At 35.4% G+C, this 15000-nt stretch overlaps 1 protein-coding gene across 1 annotated transcript in view; it reads right to left on the bottom strand.

Moving 5' to 3' along the window:
• PRKD1 (protein kinase D1) overlaps nt 1-12106 on the bottom strand; it is a 219461-nt gene extending 207355 nt beyond the window's left edge. The window contains exon 1 of the mRNA XM_004681964.2: nt 12086-12106. The gene's annotated coding sequence lies outside the window, so the exon portion shown is untranslated. The remainder of the gene's footprint in view (nt 1-12085) is intronic.
• Between the last annotated feature and the right edge of the window lie 2894 nt (nt 12107-15000).

The raw sequence follows: 15000 nt of genomic DNA, 5'->3' as shown, positions 1-15000 counted from the left end.
AAGAAATATAGGAGAAGAGCAAGACTTGGACCAACTCCTCCTTTACATAAAGCAAAATGCCTCTCAAAATGACTGTCTGAATTATTGGTTATAGACAATAAAATTCAGAATCCACCATTTCACATTAAGTGGCACTATTCCTGCATTTTTATATTTCATTTTAACTAAAACATTAAAATATTTACATTTTTGTTAAAATCAAGTTATCTATCTTAATAAGGTGCCCAACAATTTATGTGGCTCTGTAGTTTATCAAATGGCTTTCTTGGTCATTGATTATTTTATCTCATCCCATGTTTGTACCTGGGAATCATAGTTTGCATTTATTTCCTTCATTTTTTAAGTCAATTTATCTTATTAATGAGGTATCATACATTCTTATGCTTTCAAAAATGTCATAAACAAAAACTATATGCACAATTAAGAATAATATATAAAAAGATTATAAAGATAAAACCTATGTTCCCTATAAACGACTGGTTTGTATTTATTAAGTAAATTAGTCAAAGGACTTCCAACTATTTCTTTAAAAATGTAATATGTCCCCAAAGTATAGCAGCAATTCATTTTGAAAAGTGGCACATAATAAAAGTTTTTCTCACTTGGATCATTCTTTAAGAAACACATAGATCAGTAATTAGTGCCATAAGTACTATACTAGTTAGTTCTATACTAACCCTTTATTAATTGGGTAACTATGTATAGATCACAAGATTTCATTTTCCTTTTATGTAAAGTAATATATTAGGCAAAATAACCTCCAAAATTCTGTTTCTTTATAAATCTGTAAAACATACACACACACACACACACACACACACTTCTTAAAGGTCTAAAAGTTAACTTTGAAGTTCAAATTTCAGCCTAATACTCAGCTGCCCAAAATGAGATGAACAGCTTCCTTTCTTCAAAATATCTATTGAAATGAAAAATATTTCTTATAAAATTAAAGGCAGTATGCCTCAGCAGAAATGGATTCTGATGATGCCAGGTATTTATTGTTGCTTCTGGAACAGACGGGATTGCACAGCCTTTCCTTCCCCATCAAATGGGAAACATTTCAATAGAAGTAAATGTATAATGCAGGAATCTGCTTTGTAAATGACCAGACAGTCATTTTCTGAGCTATAACCAGAACTTTACTTTGATTGATTTATACAATGAAACTGCTATTCATTGAATTATATCAATTTCAATATCAGATATAAAATACAGCCGTTTTTACTACTCTATTTTCAATCATCAGACCCACTATTGAGTAGATAGTATTGAGTTTGAAAATAAAGAAAAAGAAAAACTCTTGAGAGTAGATATCCGGGGCTACAGAAGTCAAAATTCAGAACAAAGGAAGACAGCGCTCTTCCAAAAGAGCATGTCCTTCTTCATTTTTCCCTTATGGAGACATTTAGTCAGTGAATTTCCTATGTCAGTTGACCTGTCACCTTCCTTTTAAAAAGTATTTATATAGATATATAGAGTGAACACTAAATCATCCTGTGGTCATAAAACTGTAATTTGTTTTTAACTGCATGAATATCTTCAAGCAGAGGTTTTCATATAAAAAAATTATTAATGAGTTTCATCAAACTGACACTGCTAGAGACAGAGGCTGTCAGCTGTTTATTGTTCCATATTGGTGACATATGACTTCAAGTTGTGATCTGAACAAAAATGCAATTTTATAATTTATCTAGTTTGCTTGCATTGACATATCAGTCTAACTTTCTTGTTTTTTATTGAAACAGAGGTGTGATTATTTTTCCTTCTAACGTGATCTGTTAGCTTTTTTCCCCCACAGTCAAAATATCACTAATTGCTCAATAAATATTTCTTTTTCCTTAATATTAGTCCTAATATATATAACTAAGGTCTGTCTAGGTTAGGTTATCCCTAAGCCAAAGAAAGCAAATTAGTAATAGCCTACTCTTAATTATTTAATGCTTGTTTTTACAGTTTATAAATGTCTTACCTATAATTTTCTCCCAGCGCCTTTACTTTCCATTTCACTACACATTAGTGTTATTGCATACTAACATTCATTAAACTACTAAAAATAATATATAAAACTAGGGAGTAACTACTGTGTCAGGTACTTTACTTGAGTATTTTACAAGGATTATTTCATTAAAGTGCATGCATCACATGAAGTAAATATTATCCCCATTTTTAGAAGGCAGAAAGTGACTCATATCTGTGAAGTAATTAGACAAAGGTCATACAACTAAAGGTGGCAGAGCTAAGATTTGAATGTTGGCAATGGACTCCAGAGCCAATGCTTTTAAATGCTATAATTATGACCTTTTATTACGTAATGCTACACTGAGGCTGATGTTTCATTTCCCTCTGAGGAACTAACTTATCTTCTCCATTTTTGAATTTACAATATAATAAATTAAAGTTAATATATAAAGAAATACAAGCAAATGTACAAACACCAACCAACATTTCAATTTAATTAAACATGTATCATGTATTCATACTGTGAATGCTGGTTCACTGCACTGAAAGGGATAATATCATTTTACAGATATGCTGGAGCAGTTAAGGAAAATGAAAAGATCAAGAGTACTCATTGCTTACATCATTTCTAAGAAGGCTTTTGGGGCCAAAACTAGGAGGTCTTAATGATTGAGATTGGACTGAAATTCTCCAAAGGATGTCACAGTCACTCAGTAGTGCTGTTTCCCTGAGTATATATGTAAGACTTGGCCCTCATACCTATGACTGGTGATGTAAGAGAGTAAATAAATGACTTCCAAGTTTAAAAAAAAAAAAAAGAAAAACTTCTCATTGCTCTTACTAAGCCACTGAGTTGTGCTAACAGTACAACAGTAATAATATTTTCCAACTCCTATTATATTTCCTACTTTAATTGAATAAATTATATTAAAATCTACATGCTAAGTTTTCAGTTTTTATATTAGGGGAAAAAATAATAGTAACACAGTACAGTTTACTTCAACAGACATTAAGTGTAGATTTAAATAAATTAGTTATAATTTACAATGAACTTTGATTTTCATTCAAAGGCTCCTTTACTCAACCTGCATCAGCTAGACTCTAAAAGTTTGTTATCTCTTGACTTTGATTTTGGCAGAAATTTTAAAAAATGCAGACATAACCAATATTATATTCTTCTTGAGCTCCAAGATCCCTTTTTACATTTCATGTCACCATAAAATCCAACATAATATATACAAATAAGAATGTATAATAAAAGAGTAGAAATAAAGTATCTTGAGAGGTCAGAAGAAAGAGGAGATTCCCCAAACATGACAGTGAAGTTAGTCTTTACTGAGATGGTGGCAATTATGCCAGACATTAGAGCTTGGCTTACGAAGCATGCTAAATTGAAAGACACTGGGACAGGGTATTTCAAACAAAAAGAAGCATGTTCAGAAATATCAATTTTACCTAGCCAGCTGGAAAATTAAGATGCTTGAAAAATAAATTGAAGCTCATCTGAGGAGCTGAGATGGGTCCATCAGACTGAGGTTTGTACTGCATTTGGTAAACCTTGAAGAGTCACTGAAGACTGTGAACCATTAAGTCAAAACAGTAAACTAGGAAAATTAAAAACAGGAGCCAGAGGTAGGATGGAACACAGGAGTTCAAGGGCTGAAAAGTGGTTAGCGTGTATTGACAAAGCTATATGGAGAACTATTAAGTAATGTTGGAGCTCAAGAATGATGGCAGATGGGCCCTGCTTGGTGGCACCAAAGGCTAAAGCACAGACAACACTATGAAGCTATCTATTAGCAGCCCCTGCAGCAAGAGTTCGATCCCCCACCAAGAAGGTGACCCACATTGTGCAACAGACATTTCCTGGCCCACTTCAGCTCCCCTAAGCAGTGTGTTTCAGTAGATCTGCCTGTCCTGCTCCCCACTCTGTATCTGGTGAATCCTCTTTCCCCTCTCTCCAACCCCTGCATCGATAGCTTGTATGCATCAATAAATAAATGTTTTTTTGGTTTTTTGTTTTAATGATGGCAGGTGCCAGATAACAAAGTGAGCTAAAAGCTCTGTGTTGGCAACATTGGATGTTAAAACAATGTTTTAAGAGTTTTATCAGAGTACACTAATGGGCATGAATAGGCAGTGACATGGGCAGTTGGTATTACAGAGAGAAAATGTTAAAAAAAAATAGCATAACCAAAGTCTGAACTGTTCATTTGGGTACAAAGGTTTGCCCATACATTCTCCTCACTCTCAATCAGGAGCAAAGAAAGCATCCTTCCTGCTGAGGAAGACTAGTGCTTACAGAATATCCAGTTTCAAGTAAGGAGAGTAAGAAGGAATTGTGAAGGCCTTGCAGGTTGAGCAATGAAACACACATTCCTTAGGGACAATGAAAAAGTCACTAGGTGTGAAATCTAATACTGATTTAGACAGGGCTAGGATGAAACTGAGTGGGAAGGAAGTTTGAGGAAGAAATAGCAGGCAAGATTCTGTCCCACCATGTGGCTAACAGAAGGAGCCAGTCAGAAAAAAAGAAAGTGTTAGGAAGTGATGTATTTTTCAACATCCCTGAAATTCATAAATTGAAGTCTTCATCCCTAGTAATTCAGAATGTGATTTCAATAGGACATATAAATTTTAAAGAAGTAATTAAAGAAAAAGTGAGCCTAAGGCTAGGACCTAACCCAATGTAACTATCATCTTTAAAAGAAGATGAGATTAAGGGGGAAAAGCACAGAGAAAAGACCATGTAAAGAGATATGTTAAAAAATAAAAAGGATGTACAAATCAAGGACAGAAGTCCTCGGAAGAAACTGACCCTGCAAACACTGTGATCTTAACTGCTATTTTTTTTTAAAGATTTATTTATTTATTCATACAGAACTGGGGTACAGGCCGGATATGCGGAGCGTGAGAGGATTCACCAGAGACAGAGTAGGGTGCAGAACAGGCAGATCGAAGAAGTACACTGCTGAGGGGAGCAGTGGGCAGGTCAGGAGAGGTCTGCCACGCCATGTGGTCTCCTCCAGGGGCAGGCGGAAATCGAACTCATGCGGAAGTGGCTTAAGCTTCTTTGTGCAGTGCTTTAACCTGCTACGCCACCAGGGAGGGCCTTAACTGCTATTTTTAAGTCACCCAATCTACTGTACTTTCTCAAGGTCCCCCTAGAAAACCTACAGCAAGAAAGTAAAGGATAAAAATTAGAGGCTGAGGTGGCGCAGTAGGTTAAAGTACAGTACTAAGAAGCTAAAGCCACTTCAGCATGAGTTGGATCCCCGTCCTGGGAGGTAACCCACATAGCGTGGCAGACCTCTCTTCACCCACCTGACTCTCCCCTCAGCAGTGTACTTCTTCAGTTAATCTGTTCTGCTCTGTCTCTAGTGAGTCCTCTCACTGCCCCTGCACCTCTAGCCTCTACCCCAGTTCTGTATGCATAATTAAATCTTTAAAAAGAAAATATTAGAGGCTGCAGACCAAAACAACAACAGATGTTGACAAAGGACTTAGAATATGGAGCCTGAAAATATCTTCTAGAGTTGGAAAAGTTTATAGATGCTTTCAGAAACTCTAAAATCACAAATAATGATAAGCTGTAACTTATTACTCACACATTTTTATTAATTAATTTTATTTATTTGACATATTTATTCAATGTTAAATATACAAATAGCACCACTGTTCAACAAATATTTCTAGAACAGCTACTATGTGCCAGATGCTGGTCTATGGACTTGGGATATTTGAGTAAACAAAAACCAAACTGCCAATTTTTATGTTATTGAAGTATATTTACTGTGGTGGGAAATAAAAGATAATGAACAGTAAACTAATAAGTAAATATGATTTATGAATTATATTTGATGAATTATGTAGTGTTTTGGAAATGATAAATGTTATAAACATAAAACAGAATATGCGGAATAAAGAGTAAGGGTGGTGCTTACAATTAAAATACAAGTTACAGGATAAGCTTCATTGAAAAGATGGCATTTGAGCAGACTTAAAAGGCAAAAGATTACTTTTTTTAAGCGTCAACCTTGGTTCCTGTATTGTATTAAGCAACACATAGGCGCCACTTTACTTATCCTCAAGTAGAATAATAGTAGAAATAAACACATTATACAGATAATGAAACTGAAACTTAGAGAAGCACAGTGCTATTACATGGAGAGTCTACAGAACCAAAAGTCAGTACTGAATGCAACTTTGCAACCCCCTAATTTTGTTTCAAAAACAAAAACTCATTCTAACATCCAGTATGTTAACTAATAAAATATTGTTATTACTAATTAAAATATTGTTATTACTAATTAAATATTGTTATTACTAATCATTTAAGACTGATTTACTTAAGCATACAAGACCTGGGGTGTAAGCCAGAGGTGTGGGAGGATGAGATTATTCACAAGAGGTAGAGAGAGGAGCAGAACAGGTAGATCTACTGAAATACACTGCTGAAGATCTATTGAAATATACTGAAGAAAGGGGTAGTGGGTGAGACTGGAGAGGTCCCCTGCGCCATGTGGGTTACATCTCTGGCCAGGGATCAAACTCGTGCTGTATAGCACCATAGTACTGGGACTTAACCTCCTCAGCCACCAGGGTGGCCCCAAAAATCACTTCTGACATTCATTGGCTTACTATTAAAACTTTTCAGGTTGACTGAAGATAAAAACAGCAGGCAATATTCACTTCATTAATTTGATCTTTTAATTAAATGCTTAGCTCTAGGGGATATACATTACTTTTAGTTCAATGAACATCCTAGAATACTACTAGTATTTTAATACAAACAATACAACATTATCATGATTAAGCATTATAAAGCAAACTATAGTACATTACAAAAGTCCGTATTTTTCTACTACATGTCAATATAGTCTGATATCGACAGATGCAATTTTGTGTTTTACAATATTTTCTATATTTCATAACATGTATTGTACTACTCAGTCTTATGTTCTTCTAGAAAGCACTTTTCTGCATTCTATTTTAGTTCTGCTTTGGATTACAGAATATAAGATAAATAACAGCCTTGCTGGCCACCTTATAACAAACTTACTTTATAAACTAGGAAACTAAGACCCACAAAATAAAGGAATATATCAAAGGTTACATATCTAGTTAACAACAGAGATGGGACAACACAAAAGTCATTTAGATACCTACTCTTTCCACCATATTTCACTGCCTTCACTAGTAATAAGCTTCATGTTTCTACAAAAAAAATACACTTCTTGAAGGATCATATTTGATAAGGAAAAACTACATAAACTGCATTTAGATTATCATAATGGAATCATTGCATTTCATTAGCTTCCAGCTTCTACCAAACATGTGCATCTTTATGAAGGATGGCACAGCATAAAGCACACTACATCCAATAACTCACATCACAAAGGGAGTAAAGGAAGTTAAGCTTGCCCAACTGAAAAATTCTAGATAACTGAAAAGTATCTAGCCAGCCTATATAGTCAAAGATAAATCTTTTTTGCCATGTCTACAAGGACTCTTCCACTACAGACAAGCAGATCATTTTATATTCCATATATAGCAATCCAGGCACTACTGCCCATTCCCCTAATGTGCAGTTTGGGGAAATAAAGAATGTGTGAGGGTTCTGAAAATGTGATGGAAGAATGAGATACCAAAAGTAGATATTCAAAAATGTACCAACACAATGGCCACAAGGTGTCTAGGGAAAAGGAGAAAGTCCTCTCCTCAGCTACCCTTCGCAGCCAGGGTATTTTCTTTCTCACATGAACACTATTTCCTACCATTAATACCACAGTGAACTTGTAATGTAAATTAAGGGGCTCTTTTGTGAGCCAGCTAAGAGTCTTAACTGCATTTTACTAACACTACCCCCCTTTTTTTGTAAAGGAAAATGAGTTCTATGACTCCTGAAGGAAGAAATCATCTGTCTCATTTAAGATCCATAATACACTTCATTAAATTAAAAGATGAACTGATGCACACATAAGTTAATGAATGGACAGCCTTCCTGACCAGTCAGCATAAGACAGCAGTCTGAACAGTGACTCTCTTCTGATACTGGTTTGGTTTTCTTCTAAAGTGTGTATTACCATCAGACCTCATAATATATGTTCGGTTGTTCTTTTGTTAATTCATTATCTTCCCCACTGGAACACAACTCCATGAGGGTAAAAATTGGTTGGTTCATTTTGATAGCTAAAGTCATCCAGTGCTTGACACATTTCTTCAAAGAAGACATAGAGGTAGCTATAGAGACACATGAAAATGTGTTCAACATTACTTATTATCAAGGAAATACAAATCAAAACCACAATGAGGTATTACCTTGACCCGTTGACTATTATCCAAAGAAATAACAAACATAGGTGAGGATGTGAGGAAAAGAGAAGCTTCATACACTGTTGGGGATAATGTAAACTGGGGCAGTCACTGTGGAATACAGTACAGACATTCCTCAAAATATTAAGAATAGATTTATATGATATAGCTATTCCACCTCTGGGTATTTGTCCAAAGAATACAAGAACAGTAATTCAAAAATATTTTCCATTGTAGCATTATTTACTATAGTCAGGCTATAGAAACATGCATTCATTAATGGATGAACTGATACATATATAGTGGAATACTATTCAGTTATAAAACAAAAAAAGATGAAATGTTGCCATTAGCAACAAGGATGAACCATGAAAATATTATACTAGGTGGAACAATTCAAAAGACAAATATGCTATCAATACTATGTACAATTTTTTAAAATATGTTTAGATACAGAGAATAAATTACCAGAAGGAAAAGAAGCTTGGGGGTGGGGATAAGTAGGGCAAAGGGCCACAATTTATAGTCACAAGAACAAGACCACTTTGCCAGTGAGCATGATGTAGTGTACAGAGATGTTGAAATATAACATTGTATACCCAAAACTTATACAATGTTATAAACCAATGCTAACCCAATAAAAAGAAAAAACAGTGCCTAGAAAAATCAGTAAATGCTGAATAAGTGAATGAATGAACTGAACAGGAAATGTCTTCAAAAGAAACCTTCAGGTCATTAAGCCCTTAGGGGCAATACTCTAGGCCCCTCCCTTACTCAGTTCTACACATACTGTTTCACAGTTAAAGTACTTGAACACTGTCCAGTCTTGTGATCTTTTCCTTTAAAAAAATTCCCCACTGATGACTTTGAAACATTTGAGACCATCTGTCATGATGTTGGTGATTGTCTCTCACACCACTACTCCCCTGGGAACTTTTTTTTAAACAGTGAGCCCTCAAAGGATGTTTGTACCAGCAGCACCAAAAGTAGACAATTCATGTATATAATGTATTCTGTTTCTTTAATGATTTTTTAATTTATTTTATTGAAGTAGCTTTATATTATAGTATCATGTATGTCCCAGGTGTGCATGCCTATACCATTACGTTCATTAAAATCTTATTCTATCCTTTACCATCCAACTAACATGTTTGACCTGATCTGCCCACACTTATGCTTTTCCCCTCCCTTCTGGTGACCAGTAATTGATCTTAGAGGCTAAAGGTTTATTTTTGTTTTGTGTGTGTGTGTGTGTGTTTTAGCTCAATCATTTGGCTTATCGATATATACCCCAGCTAGATGAATGAAATCACACAGAATTTGTCTTTCTCCCTCTGACTTATGTTACTAAGTATGACAGACTTTAAATTCACCCATGTTGTTGCGAATGGCAGGGTTTCATCTTTTTGACTGCTGGGCAGAATTTGATTGTGCATATACACTACAACTTCTCCAGTATTGTGAACACTTTATCTTTTTGAAAAGATGTCTAAAGTCACACTATGTAACAGAAATAAGACTACCTCAGTTCTTTATTTTTTCTGTAAAAAAAAAATACTGATACTAATAAAACTGTGGTAAGAGGATAACCTGTTTCACATTTACTGTCTGAAATTCACTTACCCTGGAACCAGTTCTTTCTAGTATTAAGAAGTTTCCTTTATTCACATGTTGGCATAATACTGTTTACTTTTTTTTTTAAGATTTATTTTATTTATTTACACATACAGGAGCTGGAGGGTAGGCCAGAAGTGATGGGGTTGGGGGAGTGACAGGATTCACCAGAGATAGAGCAGGGAGCAGAACATGCAGGTGACTGAAATATACTGCTGAGGGAAGCGGTGGGCAGGAGAGGTTAGTTCCCTGACCAGGGGCTGAACTTGTGCTGCAGTGTCTGAAGACAGTTTCATAGTGCTGAGACTTAACCCCTAGTGCCACCAGGGAGGCCCTACTTTTAATTAATTATTGTCTCTTTACTTGTAAGAAGGTCATGACCATTAAACCAATGGCAAAAGGCAGGTCAAATCTATGTTATCATAACAATGAAATTAATTGATTTTAATGTTTTAAAGCAGTTAGTCATGTCCTTTCTTAGACTCATCATTTAGTGTGAGTCTCTAATACTTCTCAAAATAAGTCAGATAATCAATAAATTCTACCTGCTTTGTTAAAACATATTTGAAATTCTGATGGTAAGTGACTCCTTTAATTTCTGTCACCCAACTTCCTTATACAAAAAAAAAAATGGATAAGGGCCCTCCCTGGTGATGCAGTGGGTTAAAGCATAGTACTAAGAAGCTAAAGCCACTTCAGCATGAGTTCGATCCCTGCCCCAGAGGTGATCCAAATGGCACAGCAGACCTCTCCTGTCCTGCCTACTGTTCCACTCAGCAGTGTACTCGTCACCTGTTCTGCTCCCCATTCTGTCTCTGGTGAATCCTCGCACCACCCCTGCACCTCTGGTCTGTACCCCAGTTATGCATGCATAAATAAATCTTTTTTAAAAATGGATGAAATATAATAAGCTTCACCATATAACCTTCATCTCATTATAAGAATTCAGTGCTGATCACTAATAATTATTACTAATAATAAAGTTATTTGGCTTGGTAGTAAACATTCAAGGTCTCAATAACCATTAACCCAAATATACTCAATATAAGATGTGTCATCAAACTAATGTATAATTCACTATTTCACATATAATCTGAATGAGTAAACTGATCTTTGACTTAAACCAAATGCATTAAAGAGTGCTTATGGGTTCTGGGAATTTTTCATAAAATTGAGCACTAGTCAAATCAACTCTTTGCAAGGGAAGATGTGGTTTCACAAAATAAACATCTCACTTCATAAATACATAAATATATATTTTTTCATATGTACACATATATTCAAAATATTGCACAAAGATTGCACATGTGGCATATTTGTATTGGGAGTGCTATCTTGAAAAATTCCCAGTGGCCAGATAAATACCTTGGTTTTAGACACGAACCATTGCACTGGCTACACTTTACTGAAACCCCAATGACGCAGGCAATGTTGAGCTCAGAAGGGGTCATGAAGATATTCTTCTTAACAAAAGGCAAGACAGATGATCTCTCTGCCAGTAGTGAAAAACTCCAAGAAATCAAACCAGACCCCTCAGACTTGCTACAACCTGTAGAAATCTCATGATTGTAAATAAAATTTAAGTTCATTCAGTTCAAATATCACCTTTGATGCTGTTTCCTAAAAGTAAATCAGACAGATACTTTTCCTATAGCCATAACTGTAGAAGTACACATTTTAACTATCATTTACTGTAATTCTAAGATGATGTGCATTTATTACAAATGTCTTTTTCATTTAATAGTCATCCTTATAGGTGTTTAGCCGTTTGAAACTAAAAAAGTGCTTTTGAAAACATTGCCTCCCACACTTTGAATTTTTTTTCATTCCCTTTTTATAAGTAAGGCAACTAGAGTTTAAATAATTTACATGGCATTTTTAAGGTCACCTGATAACAACTTGAACTCAAATTTAAATCCTTAGTCTCCAGATCCAATACACTTTCCACTACATCAATTTTTCAGCTTTTCCCAGATCCTAATCTCACCCTATAATATGTTAATTTTATAATTACACAAGTTTCATTTTCCACATTCACTATAACAGACCAGTCTAATTTTCAAGCTTAGATAAAATAGATCTACCCTTCCATCACTTATTTGTTAATGTATTTTTTAAAAAATTTAATAACATACTTAACAAACAAATAAAACTAATTTTTCAATCAGAATTAATGATGAATATAGTCCATACTGACCTGGCACCTTAAGCCAACTCTAAACAAGCATCCCAAGTGATAGCTGTGGAAAAGGGAAAAGGGATCTTTCAGTTTCACTGATGCTATTTCTCATGAAGAGTTGTATTTAGCTATTTATTTATATACTATATACTATTTATATTTCTATACTATTTTAATTCCAATTAAAAGGTCAGGATCCTGACATGCCAATCCTAGAAGATGTTATATCATATCTAACTTTACCATACCACGTCACCAAGCATTTTCTATGTGGGAGCTTCAAAGTACAAAATGACCTGTGGTTTGAATAAATACAGCAACATCTTAAACAGTTTGGATTTTTCTGCCTTACTATAAGGAGAAATTCTTGCTGATTACTAGCAGGGGTTCATATTTACATAAACATCATGCGAACATTCACACATTAAGATAATGATATGGACAGAAAATAAGGCATGGAAATTTAGAAAGCATATACTGTTGTTTTAGACCAAAATATTAGCTGTGAACTAGTCAAATATGTCATTTCATGATCTATTATGTCTCCACCAGCTTCTTAGTGAAATACTAGATAATATATAATCATTTTAGAAACAAAATCGTCAAATGATTAATTTATTAACCAGTTATATATTTGCACCATAAAATAATGGGATGACAAGAGAAGTCCCCCTTTTTTTTTTTAATCGCAAATTGATTACCCTAACACAATTTACTAGATACGGTATTATATAGATACCTGATGACTACTATGTACTAAAGGTGTTAAGCCTAACTGGAAAAGTAAAATCTATTGAGGGGTGATAAATCACAATGGCAACATGCATAAAACTGACCCACACACTTCTCCATACTTAAGGGAGAGACAGATGACTCAACAGTGGGAGATAGGGACAACTGTGAAGAAAGTGATGGAAAGACTTACAGGAACTGAGACTTAAGGGTGGACAGACTTAAGGGATGTAATCAGGCAAGGAGCAATGGCAGAGAGTAAGCCTAAACAGGATTTAGACAGAGTGGGAGGTTAATAAGCCGCATTGTTCAGGAATGGTAATAGAAATGATAAGGAAAATTCCATGGTGTGTTTATCTTGCTATGATGTTTACAGACCCACTGCTTACTGAGTCTGACTCATGACAGCCTCTCCACCTGACACTGATCTCCTCCACAGTAGCCTCTCCCCAGAAGAATAACTGCACATCTGAAATCTAAGAAGTTAGTCTGGCCTTAATATTTCATCTTTCTGCATCTCTCAAACACCTATATTACTACTTTCTCTTCCTTTAGATAGAAACATTACTTTCACAGTCTGAAAACTTCCTCCTGACATCACTCTTTTGTGGAGGGGGAAGAAAACAATAAAACAAGCAAATAAATATAAATATGTAACAATGAACATGTTGTATAAAGAAAACAGTAACAGAAGAGAGTTATGGGAAGGCCTATTTACATAATGTGGTCAGAAGAAAACTCTCTAAGGAGTGCATTTAAGAGAAAACACAAAGGAGGAGAGAAAGAGCTGACCTTGCGAAGATCAGTTTCCAGCCAGAGGAAATATGTCAAAGGCCTTGCAGATGAGAAAGATCCTGGTCTCACCTGGACCCAAAAAGGGAACTGATATGTCCAGCATACAGTGAACAAAAGGAAGAATAGAAGGCAAGGAGGTCAGAAAGGGCGGCAGAAGCGACCTCACACAAGGTGAGTTCTGATAAGGAGTTTGTGATGGGATTCGTTGAAAGTATTTGAAGCAAAGGGTAGTAGCATGGTCAAATCTGTGCTGGAAGAGGTGACCATGACCAGGGCATGGAGAATCTGAAACAGAATCACATCACAAGGGGTCTAGGCCAATTGTAGGGAAGGTTCCAATACTCTGTGTGGGATAGAGCCTCCCACATAGTACCATCACAAAAATAAGTAACAGAATTTATAACTAAGTGAGTCAACAACTTTTAAAGCTGACAGTGGCAGTCACAATTTAGTATTAAAGTGAACAATCTGGCACTGTGTCTTAGACTACAGAGAATCTTGGTTGGGGGAGCATTAATCATAACCCTTGAGTATTTGGACCACAAATACAGCCTTCTGAAAATTTACAGTCAAACTTTAAGATCTTTCCCTATTGTAAAACATTATAGAACAGTGATCTCATTACAAAATAAAAAGGATTAGATCACTCTGTGTATGCTATTCCTTGAGTTGAACGAGGGTGTCTGTTTATCTGTGTCTAGCCATGTGTTTTGGTGTGTTTGTGTGTGTGTGTGTGTGTGTGTGTGTGTGTGTGTGTGTGTAGAGATGTTGAAGACTGATGGTCAATCACGAAAAGCTCACAGTAAAATTATTAAGAATTGGGAAGTGAGCCAGTTTGTAATCACTATAGGCACCGCTTGAGCTGAGTTCCTTGTTGCCACTCTGGTAATGAGCATTCTTCAAAGGATGCCACTTTGCATAGTTTAGTCTTCTCTGATGCAAAAGATGTCACTTCTGAAATCAGGCTGCATTGTTTTAAAAATGAGTGTCAATAAAATTAAGCTCAACCTATTCACTGATTACAAGAACAATAAAAATAAATGGTGGCCCTTATGCTGCTTAAAGGGAAAAAAAAAAAGTCTCCCAGAAATGGAGGAACACTTTGTAAGCTTTAGCTCTAAATATGATCTTCATTGCACATTTTTAAATTTACTTTTGATGAAATTAAATAAGAGGGGAAAGATGGGGATAAAAATTTATCAATTCCTAGTAGGAATTTTTCTCACAAGTAATAAGGAAGAGCAAGCTATTTCTTGGAGTTTGGTGAAGCTTTTCAAAACTGCCTATTATTTTATTATTTTTAGTTAGTTTGTTTTTAAAGATTGAATGACTTGTATACAGAGCTGGGGTACAGGTCAGAGGTGCAGGGGCCGTGAGAGGATTCACCGGAGACAGAGTGGGGAGCA

Source organism: Condylura cristata, unplaced genomic scaffold, assembly GCF_000260355.1.
Source record: "Condylura cristata isolate star-nosed mole 26May11 unplaced genomic scaffold, ConCri1.0 scaffold00013, whole genome shotgun sequence".
Lineage (NCBI taxonomy): Eukaryota > Metazoa > Chordata > Mammalia > Eulipotyphla > Talpidae > Condylura > Condylura cristata.
The sequence above is the reverse complement of the archived record's forward strand: the minus strand, read 5'-3'. Positions and strand labels throughout refer to the sequence as shown.